Genomic DNA, 18,604 nt, shown 5'->3' on the forward strand with positions numbered 1-18,604 from the left:
ATGAAAACCCTCTCTGCTCAGCAGTTTGAGATTTTGGAAAATACATTTCCTTTCCAACAGTTGGATAAGAAGATCTATAACTACCTCTCTCATGTCTGACTGATATGACACAGCAGCTTGCTAACTTAGCTTAGCACAATGACTTGAAACAGGTGGAAACAGCTCGTCTTGCTTTGTACAAAGGTAACAAAATCTACCTACCAGCACTTCCTCTACAGCTAATCAGCTTGTTTTTTAACAACCCACAAAAAAAATGACATGGCGTTTAACGGTTATACCAGGCTATACTAGTAACTCTGTAGAGTCTCTGCTGGTGGCAACGGGTTCTGGCCAAGACATTTAGCACGTAATCTATTAGTAAACTGCAAATTGCGTAAATGTCTATTTTTGTACGGATTAAAAAACAAGATACAAGGGATTGATTAGTCATCTTTAGAGGTGCTGATGGGAGGCAGCTTTTGTGCCCTTGTAATAGAGCCAGGCTGTTTCCCTGTGTCAAATCCTCATGCTAAGCTAAATTAACTGCTGCTGGTCGTAGCTTATTAAGTTACCTTTACAGATATGAGTATCTTCTCATCTAAGTCTCGACAAGAAAGCAAACAACATATTTGCCAAAATGTTGTCATTTCCCTTTAATGAGTGCTGTATGTCACCTTTATTGAGTCCCCTCTATGCACATATCGTTAAGCTGTAGGCTACATAGACCATTCTCAACAAAATTGCATTGCTTGGCAACAGCTTGACCCATGTTTACTTCTTGTCTGCTGATGTCATTCACATAAAACATAATCTTCTTCCAGACTGAACGGATAACAACCAGCATACACATTTAGGTGTCTATCTAATTACACTTTTATTTTTATTTTTTTGCGTCTGTAGGTATTTCCTGAATGTATTAAAAGTCAGCATGAAATAAAATCTAATTTGCAAATAGATTTTATGTGACTGACCTAATTAGCATATTCAAAGATCCAGTGCTGACCTAAGACAGATTTTTGGTGATATCTATTCCAAATTTGACCCTCTACACCTGGGGGTGAAGTCTAGCAAATATGGTTGCTCGCAACAAATCATGGTGGTCAGAAATCTGTCAATTTGTAAAACACACACACACACACACACACACACACACACACACACACACACACACACACACACACACACGCACGTACACAGACTTTACCACTGGTCTTGGGTCCAGTCTAACCCCCCACCCATCCACGTTACATCACACGGGTACAAGGAACGCAAATTAGCGGCGGTGCGGCTCGCGCTCATTCAGACCCCGGTGCCAAATGCGACCAGAGCTCCAACGTTTCCTCTTTTGAACATTTAACTTCCATTTCAATTATTTTGTTTACTACGCAAAAGGCAGTGGGGGTCTTTACTTCCGCTGACTGGACAGAGGACTTCTTTCCAACGAGAAGCTGAACGCATGCGGTAATTTATTTTGAAAGTTGGATTACAGCGGAGTCACAGCGGAGGAAATACTGTCTGCCAGATGCTGGCCAGAAGATGAGCAGTACAGATTGGGGACGTCAGAGGAATCCCGTGCTGTCAACGGTAATTTGTTTTCCAATTATTTCATTTGATGATATTTCCACGTGTGTGCTTAAAGTGAACTAAACTATTACTAACTTCAAAACACATTACAAGCTGTTGTAAACCTCGCAATAAAACTGCTACTGTATAAGGGGAATAGTGGGTAAGTGCGATTTAAACGACTTATTGAGTAGCGCAGGGACGATTTTGGTCACTAAATAGACTCGGGTTTTTTCCCCCCACATGTTGGGATAGCTTAATTTCTAGAATCAGCATTCCAGCAGCTGCAGTAGTGTGTCACTGCTTTTGACATAGCTGTTGTCTGAAGCAGCCTCTCTCTGGTCTTCTACCAAGTCTGTCAAACCCACACGTGTGTTTCAGTTGAGTGGATGTCAAGGTACAGCCACAATAATGCACTGTTTCCTACGGTATCATCACATTGACTGGTTATGGGCTGAAGCATAAACTGCAGAAACTGCAAAAAAGGAATGTGTTATGTCATTAAAAATGTACAATGATTAAGGAGGAGCACAAATGAATCAGGCTGCATTGGGATGAACTCATTGGAATATTAATGCAGGAAATACTACAAATACCATGAAGCTGGATGGACCTTTAAAGTAATTTAAATGCTGTAAAAGTAATGGGTTTATTTTATTGTGTCCAACCTGTGTACTGTACAATGACGGCTCTTTTGCCCTCTGCAAACCACATCAGCTCAGTCAAGCCAACCTAAGTCCAAGACGAACAAAATGCGATTGTTTTGAATAACTCAATGTGTGCTTTAATTGAATTTCTTTTACATTATTATATATCATATTAAAGCCTAAAACCACAGAGGATGTTTACAAGCTCAAGTCTTCCAACAGATATTTACATTTCTTATTTATGCAATGGATACAATGCTATTCTAATGCACATTAACCATGGGCACCCTGTACTGTACATTAGAAAAATGTGTTTAATCATGTGCTGGGTAGAGTAAACACATTAGTGCTACTCTGAGTAAATTATCTACACATTCAATTTAATTGTTATGGGAGATAATTGTCTGGGAGTTATTTTGATCCTAATTAGGGCCACTTAGGCAACATCAGAAAGTAAGAGAACAACATGTCTCAGTGTCTCGTGTAACTTGTATTCCACCTGACAGAGTGAAAGTTAATATGCCTATTGTTAGGTAAACACCTCTCACAGGGAACTCAGCAGACGTAATCATTACCACCCCAACACATCTGTTGCAGTGGTATAGTAGATGCACACCTCTTGCTAAAGCTTCAGCCCCTGTGCATACAGATGCAGTCCATGAATGAGTGATGCCTCGCTGTATAGTGTCAGGTAATTTACAAACATTGGTGGACGGTACAGGTGCTTTAATGCATACAAAATACACATCAGTGCATTTTTGCGATGCATAAAGTAATCCTCTGCTCTCTAAATGCTACTTCAATTAGCAGGATGAACTTTTCTTAGTCGTGAGTTCCATTATGCATGTGGATAAAAATGCAGATTCGGGATTCGGGGTTGGATTTGTTCATTTGACTCAATGCACTGAGACTGTGACGTGGTGCAAGAGGCTAACAGTAATAATAGCAGTGAGTGCTTTCTGACCTTTTCACTATTTAGAGTGCTGTATGTATCTTTTTCATTACAGAGTTCACGCGAGAAAAGATGACTCCGCTCTCCTCGCTCACTCAGTCTGTGTAATTTTGCGCCTAAAGCAAAACAGTTTCAGTATCATATACTGTGATCTCAGCTGTGATTTGTCATGCTGTGTGAACGTGTGGTAGGACAACTATTCTGGTCATATATATATATATATATATATATATATATATATATATATATATATATATATATATATATATACTGCTGATAGCTAATGCTGTGTTGTGTGTCAATGTTTGCTTTCTTTGAGTGAGGCTTTGTGGTCTCAAAGATCCTACATGTTGTCTCAGCAGTCGGCCACAGAGATGAGTAATTACACGTGGTTAAGTTGACGGGGCGAGGAACAGCAGTCTATTCGTCAAAGTGAGTCATGTCGTCTTACGTTGAGCCTTCAAGACACATTTATTTAGGACTTTGTCAAGACATGAATGTTAAAACATCTTAAAGAATCACAGTTGAATCAAAAAAATTGCACTTATAGAAAAATATGGAAAGAAAGTGATTTGTATTGGAGTCAAGTGAAGTAGTCGTACCCAGCAGGTGGATTTGTACCTGTCCAAAGATAACTAACCACTATAACACATTAACAGACTGTATACAGTGGATACATTTGATACTCCACTGTGAGGTCCTCCCCAGGCATATTAAAGGTTTCCCTTGACTCTTTAACGTGTCAAAAATAATATAACATCGTAAAAGAAGCAGTGTGTTTGGGATCTACTGGCATGTACTTTTCTATAACCAATTGAAAAGGAAATATTAACTTCGCATATACTTGTTCATGGAAGAAGAACATAAAAAAAGATGGAGAGGCATCCAGATCCAGGTCAAACAGAAGTGCAGTACATCACAGCGCTATCTGAGGAGCACTTTAGCTTTCTTCGTCCACAAACGTGTGCTTGTTCTGCACGTCTTTGATCTGTAACTCGCTGAGTAGCACAATCAGGCTGCACACACAAGAGTCTCTGTAAACAGGCAGCTTGGTAGCTGCTGGAGAAATATGATGAAGATGTCCAGAGAGGAATAAATCAAAGATGGGGAGGATGTATGACAGAGATCAATGATTCTCTGAACTTGAGTGTATCGTACGTCTTTAGCTTTGATTGTTTGAAAATGCCTTGCAATGCTTTTTTTCTCGCTCCATGAAGGTGTATTGCACGTGATGATTGGCGTCCTTTAAGATTAAGGTTAAAGAGAGGTGAAGGCTTCAGAAGTGAGAAGAATGTCTCTTATGTCTTCCTGCCGTTTGTGGTTTCCTGAGTATGAGCCATCTAACAAGATGACAGACGAGAAGAGAGAAACCGAGAGGCTCTGGGTTTTTCTTTCTATGCTTCACTCTACGAGTGAGTGAGAAAGCTGAGAAAGAATCAGAAACTAATTGCTATTACAAAAGAGATAAGAAAGAGAGAGATGATCATGACATCCTCAGATGGATGAGGGCCTGAGGTGATGGACAGGTGTGACGGGATGTCAGCAGCCGTCAGATGCGTGTGGATGTCCTGTGCTGCTCTACAGGCTGCGGTATGAACAGACCCCTCCGACGGACTCAGGAGGGCTAAGAATAGCTTTCATTACAAATCGCTGTCAGTCTAGATTGTAACAGAGGGGCGATAAGGGTCGGCCGCTGGGCTTCACTTAGCCATGAGTGCCATTCACCTTGTCTATGCACCTCTGTAAACACTCTCATACTGTATGTGTACACATAGGGACATTAGAATTAGATAATAACATGCAAAGACATCAGACCTCAGAGATGATGCATGCAGCTTTTTTTGCGGGGGACAAAAATCTGACATCAGGGGGAAATAACTGCACTTTTATTCAAGTGATATTAGTCAAAACAATTTAAATGGCAATAAGCATAAAAAAAGTAAATTCACTTTTAGAGTAGACTAGATTCCTTCCTGATTCACAAAAGAAAAAAAGTATACTCTTTCTTTCCTTCACACTCTCACACACACACACACATGTGCTGTGTGTTCATGTACTCAGTGTCTATACTCAGTGCCCTTCTTGTTAGCGGCAGGAAACATCTACCGTTTATTGAATAGAAATCGACTCCCAAGTTGCTCGGGGGCCACGATTCGATGGCCGATTTTGGTGTCCAACTTTCGCGCCCGTGCTGGGTTAAACGGATAAGTTAAGAGTTTATTAAATCACACCCAACAATGTGCCAGTACCGCCAGTTCCTCTAATGAAACCTCTTCTTGTAAGGAGCTCTTTACCTCTGGGCGGGAATCAAATTATCTTTTTGTTTTTTATAGAGCAATAAACAGACGCACTTGCTATGGCAACAGAAAACCACTTGTGATAGTGGAGGACGCATACAGCGGTTAGATAACATCATTGCTGGGGTTTTTAATTGATGTTTCATTATTGTAAAACATCAGAATAAACACGTCACAGTGGCCACAGTGGATTGTGTTCTGAGCGGTGTCCTGGCTCTCTGGTCTCTGGTGAGCGTCTGTTGCCTTTCGTTCTCAGAAATCAGATATAAAGTGCAACACATTCCATCGCTAACTTTGGTCTGGGTGGCGGCCAACGGCTTACCTTCCTGCCCTTGTGAACAAATGCAGACAATGTTTGGATGCTGTCGGCACTAAAGTGGAAAACGACAAGATTAATCAAACTGACTGAGTCATACGTCCTCGCACGGCGGACAGGCTCAATTGTTCCTGAAGCACTGCTCAAAAGGAATCAGCACTTGAGTGTTTCGTCCAGAAAACTAGTTTTTATATATATATTTGTGAGTGTGAGTGTGTGTGTGTGTGTGTGTGTGTGTGTGTGTGTGTGTGTGTGTGAGTCTTTCCACAGTCAGAAAAATATGTGTAATTCCTTTTTCAACTTCCACACACACTGAACATGAGAAACCTATTTGATGTTGTAACAAAGTAAAAACACAGAGATGCAATGCTATGAAGAAACCCATTAGATGATGAATTTTGTTTGCTTTTTCAGCCTCACAGCACAAAGAGTCACCACACTCCCTCTGGGCATCAGCCAGACACTGAAACATTTAAACCCTGTCTTCATTCAATCAGTTTAAGAAAATACCACAAGGAATAGTTTGAGGTGTATATGCATCCCTGTGTGAGTGTTTGAGGTTCACTGTGAGCTGGGACACTTAAGGAAAGTAGAGAGATTCATTTGACCATTAGTGTACTTTATATCGATACCTCTTTATGTTGGTGTCATTAATAATGGCTCATTGTGTAAAGAGAAGTCCTATTTATTCATGAGCTGTTACAGAGAATGAGATTCTGCAGTTTGTGCCAAACAATCTCCTTTCTCGCATTTCAAGTATGATTATTAAATGAGCACAATATCATTCAGACATTGTAACGTACAGTTAGTATTACTTATAAACTTTAATAGAACATTGTATTCCCAGAATTGATATTGATATGTAGACATAGACAAAATGACACTGCAGCTGTTTTGCATTTTAAAAAAAAACATATTTGTTGAAACAGGTTTCTATGGTAGAGTGAGACTGCGTTCTCAGGGTGTCATGACTGTAACACCTCATGGTCTTGTATAGCCCGCACACGTTGATGCAAGATGCTCTTCAACAAGCTCACGTAGTGTTGGTTGTACAGCGTTGGTGGTGAACATCTAGTCCTTAACACCGAACATTTGGTAGTCAAATGTGTATTTCACTCGGTCAAAGGAACTTTTCACAAAAAGGAACAAACAGCGTGGTCACATCACAGATGGTCATAGCAGCAAAAAGCAACCGCGAACAGCACCAGCTGGTTCACTGTATGTCTGCTTGAACTTCAGGGGTTTTATTAACTATTTTTAGTGCCTGCCTACACAGACATTAGACCTATCGAATTACACTGTCAGCGTTGTCAGTCAGAACAAAAAAACTCACGCCCACCTTCCGATTTCTTCCAATTTTGTATTTTTTTTAATATCAGTTTGACTTTAAATCTTAATATACAACTCCATTTTAGAGTTTGCAGCTCACACAAGCTGATGAAAGTGAGACATTATTGCAGGTGTGGTAGCACTTAATGCTACAAAGTCTGTGTTGCTTAATTTGGTGTAAAATGTTTGTTTGAAACAAGACATTGGCTTTCTTATGATGACCTCAAACTAGCCAGAACAACGTCAACTTATAACTTAATTAGAAGAAGTATTCTATCTGGAAGTCCCATGTATTGAACTGTCAACACCGTTAATTATATAATGAACAAAGTATGGTCCTGAGAGGGGAGAGCCAGAAGTATTTCATATTTTAACCCAATAATAATGTAAGGCTCCCTCCCATATGTTAACACTTAACATAACTTGTTTGGCTCTCTGGTAAATTTCCCTCTTCAGACAAGCAACCTGCCCAACACATTAAATCAAAGATACGGTTTAGTCAATGGACTGAGTTATGTGACTCTGGAGGTCATGACTGAAATGATCTCAGAGGCCATGATCAGTCATATTGGCCTGAGAGCAGCCAGTGGGCTGTGATGGTGGAAACACATCACTTGAGCTGTCTTGCGCTCTAAGATGAATCACGCAATTAGGTTCAATGTGGCTTATGTGATTACTGACTAATGACCGACCTACACGCTGCGGTGTTGACTGAACAAGGCAAGGGGCTGTTCACTGGTCATTGTTGGTCAAGTTGTGATTCAGATTTGAGAGTTTGAAAGGGGGCAGTTGTGTTCATGGCACGGCTAATTTAACCTGCCAGTCTTGTGGGAAGTAAATACCTCTTCAGTGTACACAGAAACATATCCATGCAGGGCGGAGGCCGGAGCATAAAGATTAAACGCAGGATAATCAATAGAAGATAAAAGAGCACAAAAAGGTTTTGTTTTTCTCTGAACTGCTTTGTAAACCCCAGAGGAGGTAACGGTATTGAGTCATTTTCTGTTTGCTCAGATCCACACTGTTCGGCACTAAAAATACCCCCCCACACACACACCCCCCTCACAACCGCATGTGGGTCGAGGGTCAAGTGTAGCTTCTTTTTGCTCCCCAACACGTCCTATTATCTCAGTACAGAGCACAAACAACAGTCGCTTTATCTCATCAACAGCTCAACTGGAAACTGTTGCAACTATGTCTTTGCCATGGGCTTTGGGTTGCATCGCATTCACATGACAACTTCCTCTCCACAAACAAATTGTCTGTAAATTCTGGTTCACCAATCATAATAGAGTGAACTTCTTTTTTTTTTAAAGCCACTTATTCACTGATTTTCCCTTTTCTTTTAAAATTGAGATGACAGAAAATCGTTGATAGTCTGATTTAAATATTAAGTGCTTCTGTCCTACAGTTGTATGTGTCTAATCCTTCATTAAGCATCTACAATGTACTCATCTTTGGTGAGGCTTCAAATGAGTAAAAACACACAAACAAGGCTGAAAGCAAATAAAAAAGCATCAATAATTAATGAATCTAAAAGAAACAGAGAAAGAGCAGATTGACAGATTGTATGTCCCCAGGCATCTAGAAGTAGTTGTGTTTCCGTCTGAATGAGTGAAAAGACACAAATCAGCGTCTTACTGTAAATTAGGTCCTCATGCGACAAACGCTGCTCAGGAAAAGCTTCCAGTAAAATAAACTAATGAGAAAAGAGGAAAACAAACATGAAGTAGCTGCTGATTACATCTTTCGAGTCAGAAAGAAAACAATCTTTAAACTAATAGTGTTTTCAGTGTAATGTAATTAAAAAATCATACAGACAAACAAACCCCTTAAAAAAAACTGAAACAAATGGTTCAAAAAACGTAACTACTGTTTAAATTGGAGGCTGACTGCAAAGATCTAATTACAACTGTGATCTCAAACAACCACCATCATATAAGTGAAGCTTATGACACATGCAGTGTGTCAAACAACCCTTCCATTGCTCATGAAATGGACCATAATATATATATATATATATATATATATATATATATATATATATATATATATATATATATATATATATATATATATATATATATATACTATAGGTTTTGCTTCAAGCTGAGCTTCAGAGCATCATTTGGCCAGGAGACCTCAACCAGAAAATTTGCCAGAATAAAATGATGAAACCACAGGAGGAGTCTCGGCTATCTTTTCCACCAGCTGTGAGGAAATGTGTGTTGCAAATACACACGAGCTGTGCATAGTCTCAGAAGTAGTGCATGTGAATATAAATACCAGATAAAGTGCTATAAGCGCTGTGAGCTATGTATTCACCGGAGTGGAAATTATTCACTGTGGGAGAGATTTTATTTCTGAAAGTGAGGTTCACAACACTGTAGAATAACTTCAGTAGTATGCTCTATATACATGTAATAAGAATATATAGAACATAAAAAAAGCATCTCTGAGAAACATATTTGTGTTTTATTGATAGTGAGACATGCTATATGACATTACATGTTCACGTAAGACTTTTAATGGATTTTTTTTTTTAATTACCTGAAGATGAAAACCTTTTAACAAATTAAAAGGAATAGTATGACATTTCGGGAAATACACTCATTCATAACATTTTCAGTTCAAAGAGAAAACCCAGGCAGACATGTTGAATTGAACATAACGAAAGCTTTATTAACAAACGCAGGCTAAATCAGAGAGGCAGTACAATTTACAAAGTAAATACAAAAAAAAAGAAACTGATGACAAACAGGTATGGCATGAGGAACACAGGCAGGATGACCAGACAACTGAAACGGGGAAAACATCAGACGAGGGACTGATTATCAAATGAAACAGGTGAGATGAGACATGACACGAGGACATTTCAAAATAAAACAGGAAACAGACTAAACTAAAATCTAAGACCATGACAAGTTATATGAGAATATTGGTACCAACTCTCTTTCTAAAATATGTTTCAAAATTCAAACAACACAACACCTTTGTGTTAGACTTAGAGTAAATGTAAAAGTTGTTCCAAAGAGCCTAAAGGGATTTCACGAGTCTCCAGTGCTGCTGATAATTAGCGCTGTAACAGCTAAATGTTTGGAATGAGGGCGGGATTCAAATGAAGGGATATAAATTGCAGACAGTGTCATATAAATGTCTTCCAGAGGAGTGTTAACTTTCAATGAATGAAGCTTTTCTCTTCAGTTTTCCTTGGCGGTGATTGTTTGTCAGAGTTGGAACAACAACATCTCGTCTGCCTGCATGCGTCACCAAAGAGACTGCTGATGTCAGCATGTTTTTAAACTCGAGGGGCGGGACGTGGGCCTTCATATGTGTACACAGCGGGAGACATTGGCCTCCATCACACATACACACGCACACACACACTGTCAAAAGAACAGCATAAACACCCAAGCTGTAGTGCTTGTGGGTGGCTTGTTCAACACGTCAAAGCACCTCTTATAAACATTCTTTTTTGGCTCACTGAAAATATCCTTCCATCAACATGTTTAAGTTATCTAAGAGATACATGTTGATGTCACACCTAGCTCCTACCGGATTCTGTGGACAAATAAGAATAAAGTTTGTGTGACGCTCTAAAAGAAGTAGTTCAAGTTGTGATTAGACGTGATTACAGTTTATCGTGATGACTTTCTGTATCACATTTCACAGCTGTCCATCCAATAGATGTCGAGACACTCCCCTTGAGAACACAACAAGCATTGTGGTCGAGGAAAGGTCAGAGTCCCATTTCATGGCGATCCATCTTATCTTTGAGCCGTGGTAAAAACAAAAGTAGTTTGTGAGGCATTTTTTTGGTCAAGACGCATTAAAAATAGAGTATGAAAAAACCTGTGCAGGTTCTTTCTGCATGAGAACAATGACAAAGAAACGACACAAAGAAGCAGTGAAAATGTTCACTTTGAATTAGAAACACTATAGATCATCTGATTAATTACCATCTCATCATGCAGATAAATATGCCAAATCCGCAGGTTTTCTGTTGTGCAATCTCTAAAATTTGGTCTGCATTGTGTCTGAATATTCCTGGTGAGGATTTATATGCAAGACACAGATAATTTAAATTATTCAATCTGAAGCAGGGCATTTGTTTTTCTTCTGCCATGACCCCTCTCACGTCTATGTAGCTGCACGGTGATTCATGCCTGTCGCCTCTACAGCGCTCTCCTGTCAAACCTCATCTCCTTCCCTCTAAAAAGCTGCCATTAGCTATGCTGAGTTGATGTAAACTAAACACATAAAATATTCATTGCACACCAGCACGTTGCCTCTATGAAGTATTACTCATGCACAGTCTTGTGTAAACTGCTGAGGGTCTTTCAAGAGCTCAAGACAGCCTTACATAACACAACATACACCTGAACAGCATAGCAGATCGTATCTGCAAACACGTGTGCAAGTGCAAGACGGACACATTTAAATTCAATCCACCTCTTTTTGTATGACCTTTTATAGTGTTTGGTTATGATGATATTATCACCCAGAGAAGCCGTATGAATCCATCTCCAGCAGTGAGCCGTGCTGCAAGTTTTGCTGTGTGAGACTCCTCCAGTCTGTCAGAGCCAGTTGGCGCACGGATGGTTCAAAGTTAGTGGGCGTGAGTGCAGTCAGTTTAGGGCCCTCGTGAAGATGGACAAACAAGAATATGTGTGTGCATATGTTTTACTGCCTAATTAGTCTCTGTTTGCTGATTACATTAGCTGCATTACAGAACCACTGACATGTGTTTAACAGCGGTCCACGCCTGTTAAACACATGTTGGTGTTTTATGTTATACTTTTTATACTGCTGTACGTCATCCAGGGGCCATCTTTTCTTTTCTTTTTTTTTCACCATTTCTATCTAAAATTTCCATCTTATCCATCCAGATATAAATTCTATCCATGGATGATCAGTGTTGGATTTTATGTAGAAAATGCTTTTATTTTGATAGTCAGATTTTGATTTTTCTCTCATTTCTTTGATATTCTAAAGCAAATAGTGTTGACATCTTAGATTTTGTTTAGCTTTTATTTTATTTAGGTTATAACTATAGGTGAATGAATAGTAGGTCCACATCATTCTTTTGGTTGTCTATGATAGTCAACAGAATTTATTGGATTTTGGACAGCTGGTTGGATAAAACAAGACACTTGAAGACGTCACATCGGCATTTTCATTCTGATTGCTGATATTTTTAGGACTAAATGATTAATCAATAATGAAAATAGTGGTGTAAGTTTATATTTATAGTTACATATTTTAGTGACATGACTGTATTACAGCAGCACAATCCCCCAAGATGCAACACATAGTATAGGAGGAACAATGTCGACCTATATTACATCTACATCTACCAAAGCTGCTTCCATTCCCGAGCTCACTTTGCTGCTCGCTGTTGCGTGAGATGTTAATACTTTGTTTCTACTTTTTCTCATGAATGACTGAAGATTTTGATGCTGTGCAGTTCATGTCAGTCCTCCCACTGTGATGGGAGGCAGGATGTATTAACTTAACTATTAGGTTATATTACAATGTGCAGACCAGGGAAATGATGAAGCTGTATGTATTAAATTACATACGGTCCACATGCATGGATCCGCCATCTGTTTGGCTATTAACTGCATCTGATTCGTGATCGTAGATAACATCTATTCCAGCGACCCGGACTCTTCGCGTGGTTAGTTCATTCATAAGTGGGGTCACAAGTGAACCCTTAGCTCTTTATGGGAGCATACATGACACTTAAGGGCTATCTGAGCATCGCCGCAGCTCAGGACATAACTAACACGTTAGCAGAGCTAAGAGACGGCTCTTTGAGAATAAATACACTGAAGCACCTTTGATATTTTTTGTTGCCAACAGGCAGCTGAAGACAACAACAAAACAATAACTTAGTATGCATGGAAAAAGGAAAAAACACAAACGAGACTCCTCTGGCGAACCAAAATTATTTTGGGAGCATTACAGAGCACTTGAGCCGAAGTTTACATAATAATGGCGTTAAGCATCTACTGTAAGTGTGTGTTTGAGAGGTGAGTGCGAGCGAGTGGCAGAGCATAATGTGTGTATAACTGAGAAGATGGATTAGTCTCTTTGCTTTTCTTTGCTAAGAGGTTATGAGGATTTGAGTTCATTTAGATTGAGGGTGATACAGATGCAAAGAGGGGGAAATGGAGTGAGATAACACATATGAGGAATACCAGCGATAAAGAAGAGGAGGGGCCTGAGCGGTGGGAGCCGAGTGAAATAGAGACAAATCACAACAATCTACTTTATGTTTCACAGTAGGAATAATAAATCTAGTTCAGAAGGCAATTAATCCATTATCACCATCTCAATCTACAATGTGCTCACATTGATATCTCTTACTGAAATTGTATCAAAGCAATTTGTCATCCAGTGCAACGATCTCACAGTGATAAAGCTCTGGTACAGAGGGCAAGCACAAACTCGTTAGTGGCATACATTCATTGTTCGTTATGGTCTCCTCAGAGGACTTGGTGATAACAATAGAAAACATAAAGCAATACCAGCCGTATGCTCTCTCTTACAGTAGTGATTTAATCATAATCTCTTTGATTAATGCTTTCACGTCTCCTGTTTCCTGTTTAAAGCTTCTGAGGTATAAAGTCTCTATTTCCTGCTGCACATGAGGAGATGTGTAGTTTTTTTTTCTACAAAAACAACAAGTTGTTCGACATAGAATTTAGAAGAAACCTATAAAGTTGTTATTTGCACTGCTGGCTTTATGGTTTAGTTGACCTTTATTATCTGATCTGATGGTGTTGAAGATGTAAAGTGCACCAACTTATAATAACCTCTTTTCAAATGTCCCGACTCTGTGTTTCCATTAAGGCATCTCTGGCCTCTTCTTCTGCAGCTTCTCATTTGCAAGTTAGTGTTAGTGCCGACTTGGACGGCACTTAAATAAGGGTTTAGAGATTTAGTATATCTATGTATGGGATTATTGCACTGTTGCCACTGTTTATGATTTACCAAGTGTTTGATAAATGTTAGGCTTATGGCGTACTGACAGCTGCATGGAGGAGCTCGGGGGTTCAGTGAACATAAACACTTCCTGCCAGCATCCATAAGAGCTGGACGTACAATAGAGCCGTGTGGATACAGACGCAGGTCTATTTGGAGTTAACTCATAAACATTTAACATTACAGAGGGCATGAGGGCCCTGTGTGAGTTCTTCCTCTGAAGATATTAAACATTTAGTAAGAGTTTTTTAGGTGTGACTAGAGTACAAATTAAGGATTATCTCTTTATATGGCGACATTGGAAGAAAGTCAAGTAAGTTTCTGTACATTCTTTTTGTCTTGCTTCTCTTTTTATACGTCCCTGTTCTGCGGACTCATTTCTGTTCATGGTCTTTCTAAAATATCCCATTAGTCGATGGTACAGGACATGCATCATCTAGCAGGAGCGGTCTCATTAGTTATATGTCTCCTGAAAGTTTTGATTGTGTCTCTTTGAAGTTTTTAGATCTGCTTTGTGAGTCTGCCAAGTCGCATTTTACTCTTGGGGGACAAGCTGTGTCCAGAGACAGTGAAAGGCATGTTTTTTTCTTCCTTTAAAATCTGTTCTTGTTTATTACTCTTAACAGATCCAGTCCCCATCGGACTTAATTACGCAGGTTTATCATATGGTTCTGATAACAGTGTTTGTTTGTCAAACAGTGGTCCCTGTCTGTGAACTTCAGCCCATATTAAGACTAAACGATGTTGCTCAGCGTTAGAAAATCATAAAAAAGACAGTCATATTTGAAGAGAAAAGCAGCCCAGAACTGCTTTTTACAGTGATAAAAGCAGTGTCATTGAATCACTCAGCTGCTGAAACATTTATCAAGCGACATCGTTCACACATAAAAGGCTATTGATACTAAAAAAAAACAAGCAGCCATAACCTATTCTTGGGAATAGAAAGAAAGACATTTATTTAAAAAAATACTCATTGTGGAGTGTGACCCGTCAGTGTTATATTTATATTAATACCAATGCATCAGACCGTAGAATGTTTTAGTAAATGTGTAACCAGCGATGCCGGCGGCTGAGGCCCGCTGTGTGGGCCAGCTTACAGCAGTTGAAAAACATTTTAAAGTTGAATCTAATGTTGCGTTACCGAAGAAAAAGTGAACACTGACATTCTGTAACAGAACCCAGACCTTCCGGAACAGAACACTGACATTCCGGTACCTGAACTTTCTAGAACCCGAACATTCCGGAACAAATCCCGAACATTCCAACCAGCCACAAGGTTGGCTAAATTACTTCAAATCTATAGTTTGACATTTCTATCCAGCAATATTATTTTTTTGTTATTTCTTAACACCAAAGATATACACCAATATATCTACCATAATCTAATATCAGCCAAGATATGTTTTAAGACAATTAATCCGTCCCTTTCTTTCATCTTCAAAAAGTCCAATGAGGGTTCCTCTTCTGCAGTGAAGATTACTACAAATACATCTTTTATCTAGGCGGTGTATGAAACTGTAGAAACCGTGTAGGATGGTGAACTTGGTAACTGACAATCAAAGGCTCCCTGTAGGGATGCTGTTGCTTCACAGCAGGCACAGATCAAAGCTCCAACACACCTCATAAAAGAGTGTATGAAACAGCATCCAAATCTTCCCACACACACCTACAACACAAAAAAGCCAGGTACACACTCACACTGACGCAAAGCACGTACATCTCAAATGTTACACAACCATTTGTCATTTTCTCCCACCCACATATCAAACTTGACCTCTGAATATGTGAATGTTGTCAATGGCCTGCACTCAGATGAGGCTTGGAGCATCCAGCTGCTGGGTCACTGGAGCCACGATGCGGCACAGATGAGTCCCACTCTGCTGCTTGACGCTGTAACAGGGTCAGTGACAAACGTTTTGAGCAGTTCGGAGGTTAGCCACGCAACATAATGGAAACCGTGTGTGCTTTTAGGCTGTGAGAAAAATTCACTCGACATCTTGGAGTAAAATCATTAAAACATTCTTTCAGACAGAAACCTATAGATTCCCCTGTCTCATGGCCATGAGGAGACATGCCAAGCTTGTGTGTATTATTAAACAGAGACCGTAAGATGAGAAGTCTGAATATGACAGTAAAAACAGTAACTGATTAAGAGTGAATACGTTTTTCTTCCAACTTAGGCTCAAAACTATCTCCGCAGAATCTCGCACACACTATCGTTCCTGTCATGTTTTTGCGTGAGAATAACGTCTTCATTTCGTCCATGTTTAATAATGAAAAGAGTTTGAGTGTTGGTCAATGAAAATACCTGAAAACTGAAAAAAAAAACATGATGATTCTTCGGTGTGATTGCTCTGCAAATACTAAGCACATCTAATTGACTATTTTCATAATCTAGTGAGAAGTGTTGATCCTTCTACAAACTTGTTCCTGCTGACACATTCGACTTAAATATTCAATGAAGTACAAAGTCCCGTTGACATGTGAGCACATGTCTAAAATCCATCCATGTAAGAGCAGCTCGGGCCCGGATGTGGAATATTTTAGCAGGGTAAAAAAAGGAACACTTAAGCAAACACTTGAATGAAAAAGATGATGTTCACTGAGGCATGGACAAAGAATAATGTAGAAGAACGAGCAAAATCTTCAACGATACATTTTTCAAACGTTCAGCAGAGCGAACACCAGCAGACAGCGCACCATTGCGTCCCAGAACAGACGTGACAACTGAATTCCTCAGACAGACTGACCAAATTAGGCTACCAGCAAGTGAAGAACATGTTTTATTCTGGAACATCAATCACAGGCACCGCCTGGATTATGTAGACTTTGTGAGACATTGCTGCGTGTTTTGAGACTTTGAACACTGCATGATCAAACTCATCAATGAAATGGTTTAAAGTAGGGGGGCCAAGTTTAAATTGTTTTTGTCTTTCTTGACCCCAAAAGTTGAAGACATTGACTATGGCAAAAACTGCTAAAAATAATGACAATTTTGTCAACAATTAACACAGAATAAATTCTGTGCTAATTGTTGACTTTCAGCTGCAAAAAGCTTTGTGCGAGAACCGAGATTCTATTTCGTTTTTTTTTTTGTAACATATTTGATGTGATGCTGCAACTGCAAATCAAACCCCTGATCCACTTTTATATAATATTTAGTGAAAGTAGAAAAACAATATGAAGCTTTCGTAAGGATACTGAGTCACAGTGATCTGATATGTTACTTTGCCTCGGTTATGTTGCGGTTCTGTTGATTTTGCAATTAAAATGTACTTTGAAACACCTTTCTTAACAACACTTTTCCACTTTTTGTAAATTGCTATTGCAATGTATCTTATATTTCTGCTCAGAATGGGTGCCCACAACAAGCTAAATAATATAAAATACATACAACAATTGGCACATTCTCTGAGTTTTTCAAAATAATGTTTTACTGTGAATAACTGTAAAAGAAGACAAGTCAGCATGTAATGATTCGCTCACAGAAAGAAAAAGAGCATAGGACTGAGATTGAAGTTAGTTTTCTGGGCAGAACATAATCTTCATAGAAAACACACATTCCAGCAGTTTTACCGTCAAATAGCTGAAATTGACCATTTCCACAAACACGGAAGGGAGTGCTATCCAGTCTTCCCTGCAGCAGCCAAATTGCAGAACATGTAAAAGCATGATGCCTGGTCTTCTCTGAACTCTGTTTCACCCTATTATCACATAGTGAGGCTCTCACTCAACACTGTTTCTGCTCAGTGTAACATCAGCAGCCCTAAGGTATGAGAGAGGCCTGTTTTGCCGTGGATTATTAGTCCGAGCATGGGAAGTTGTGTGGCTTCTATTCGGTTGATGTGTCTGTCAGATATTTCAGAAGCAAAGCTAGATGTTGGGATAATACATGCACAGAGGCTTTGTTCAAGGCAAGGGAAGTTTTGGGTGATGCAGGAGGGTTTAATCTCACTGTCATTAGCAGTAAATAGCATTAGGAGAGCTGCATGGTAGATTGTTGCTTGGGGACATTTTGTGAACCGGACAGTTATTGTGTTTTCCAAGAGGTTTGTTTTTAATCCTGTTCCATCTCAACCTGCAATCATGCACGCATCCTCCCCTTTTGTAATTTTATTTGTTAGACAGTGTAATCCAATGAAAGGTAAGTACTCTTGAACAAACAGCAGTAATTGTTAGTGGCCATTGTATTGGGTCATCCAACATGCACTTGAACAGAGAACAGTTGTTATGTTGTTTGGGACATGCAGGGAATTTGCGTCATTCATTTGAGATCGTCAGTGTATTTTTTTTTTTAACTCAAATAGAAATAAATGAGCAGTCATTAGCACAACAAATAGCTGTTTGTCCTTGGAATCAAAGAGAGCAACAGGCATTTAGTATTTCAAAGAGCATTATGTCATTTTTCACACATTCCCAGGCAGGCAGAGGTGAAACATTTTGGCTTGGTAACTCAATGTAAAAACGTAAAACGAAAACAGGCCCAAACTGGCTTAGAGGTCCCTCTGGCTCTGCCGTCTAGCTCTCGGCT

At 39.4% G+C, this 18,604-nt stretch overlaps 1 protein-coding gene across 1 annotated transcript in view; it reads left to right on the top strand.

Moving 5' to 3' along the window:
• The first annotated feature begins 1,299 nt into the window (after positions 1-1,299).
• gcgra (glucagon receptor a) overlaps positions 1,300-18,604 on the top strand; it is a 29,701-nt gene continuing 12,396 nt past the window's right edge. The window contains exon 1 of the mRNA XM_068578777.1: positions 1,300-1,563. The gene's annotated coding sequence lies outside the window, so the exon portion shown is untranslated. The remainder of the gene's footprint in view (positions 1,564-18,604) is intronic.

Source organism: Clinocottus analis, unplaced genomic scaffold, assembly GCF_023055335.1.
Source record: "Clinocottus analis isolate CAN_PGR_092001 unplaced genomic scaffold, fCliAna1.0.p SCAF_16, whole genome shotgun sequence".
Classification (NCBI taxonomy): domain Eukaryota; kingdom Metazoa; phylum Chordata; class Actinopteri; order Perciformes; family Cottidae; genus Clinocottus; species Clinocottus analis.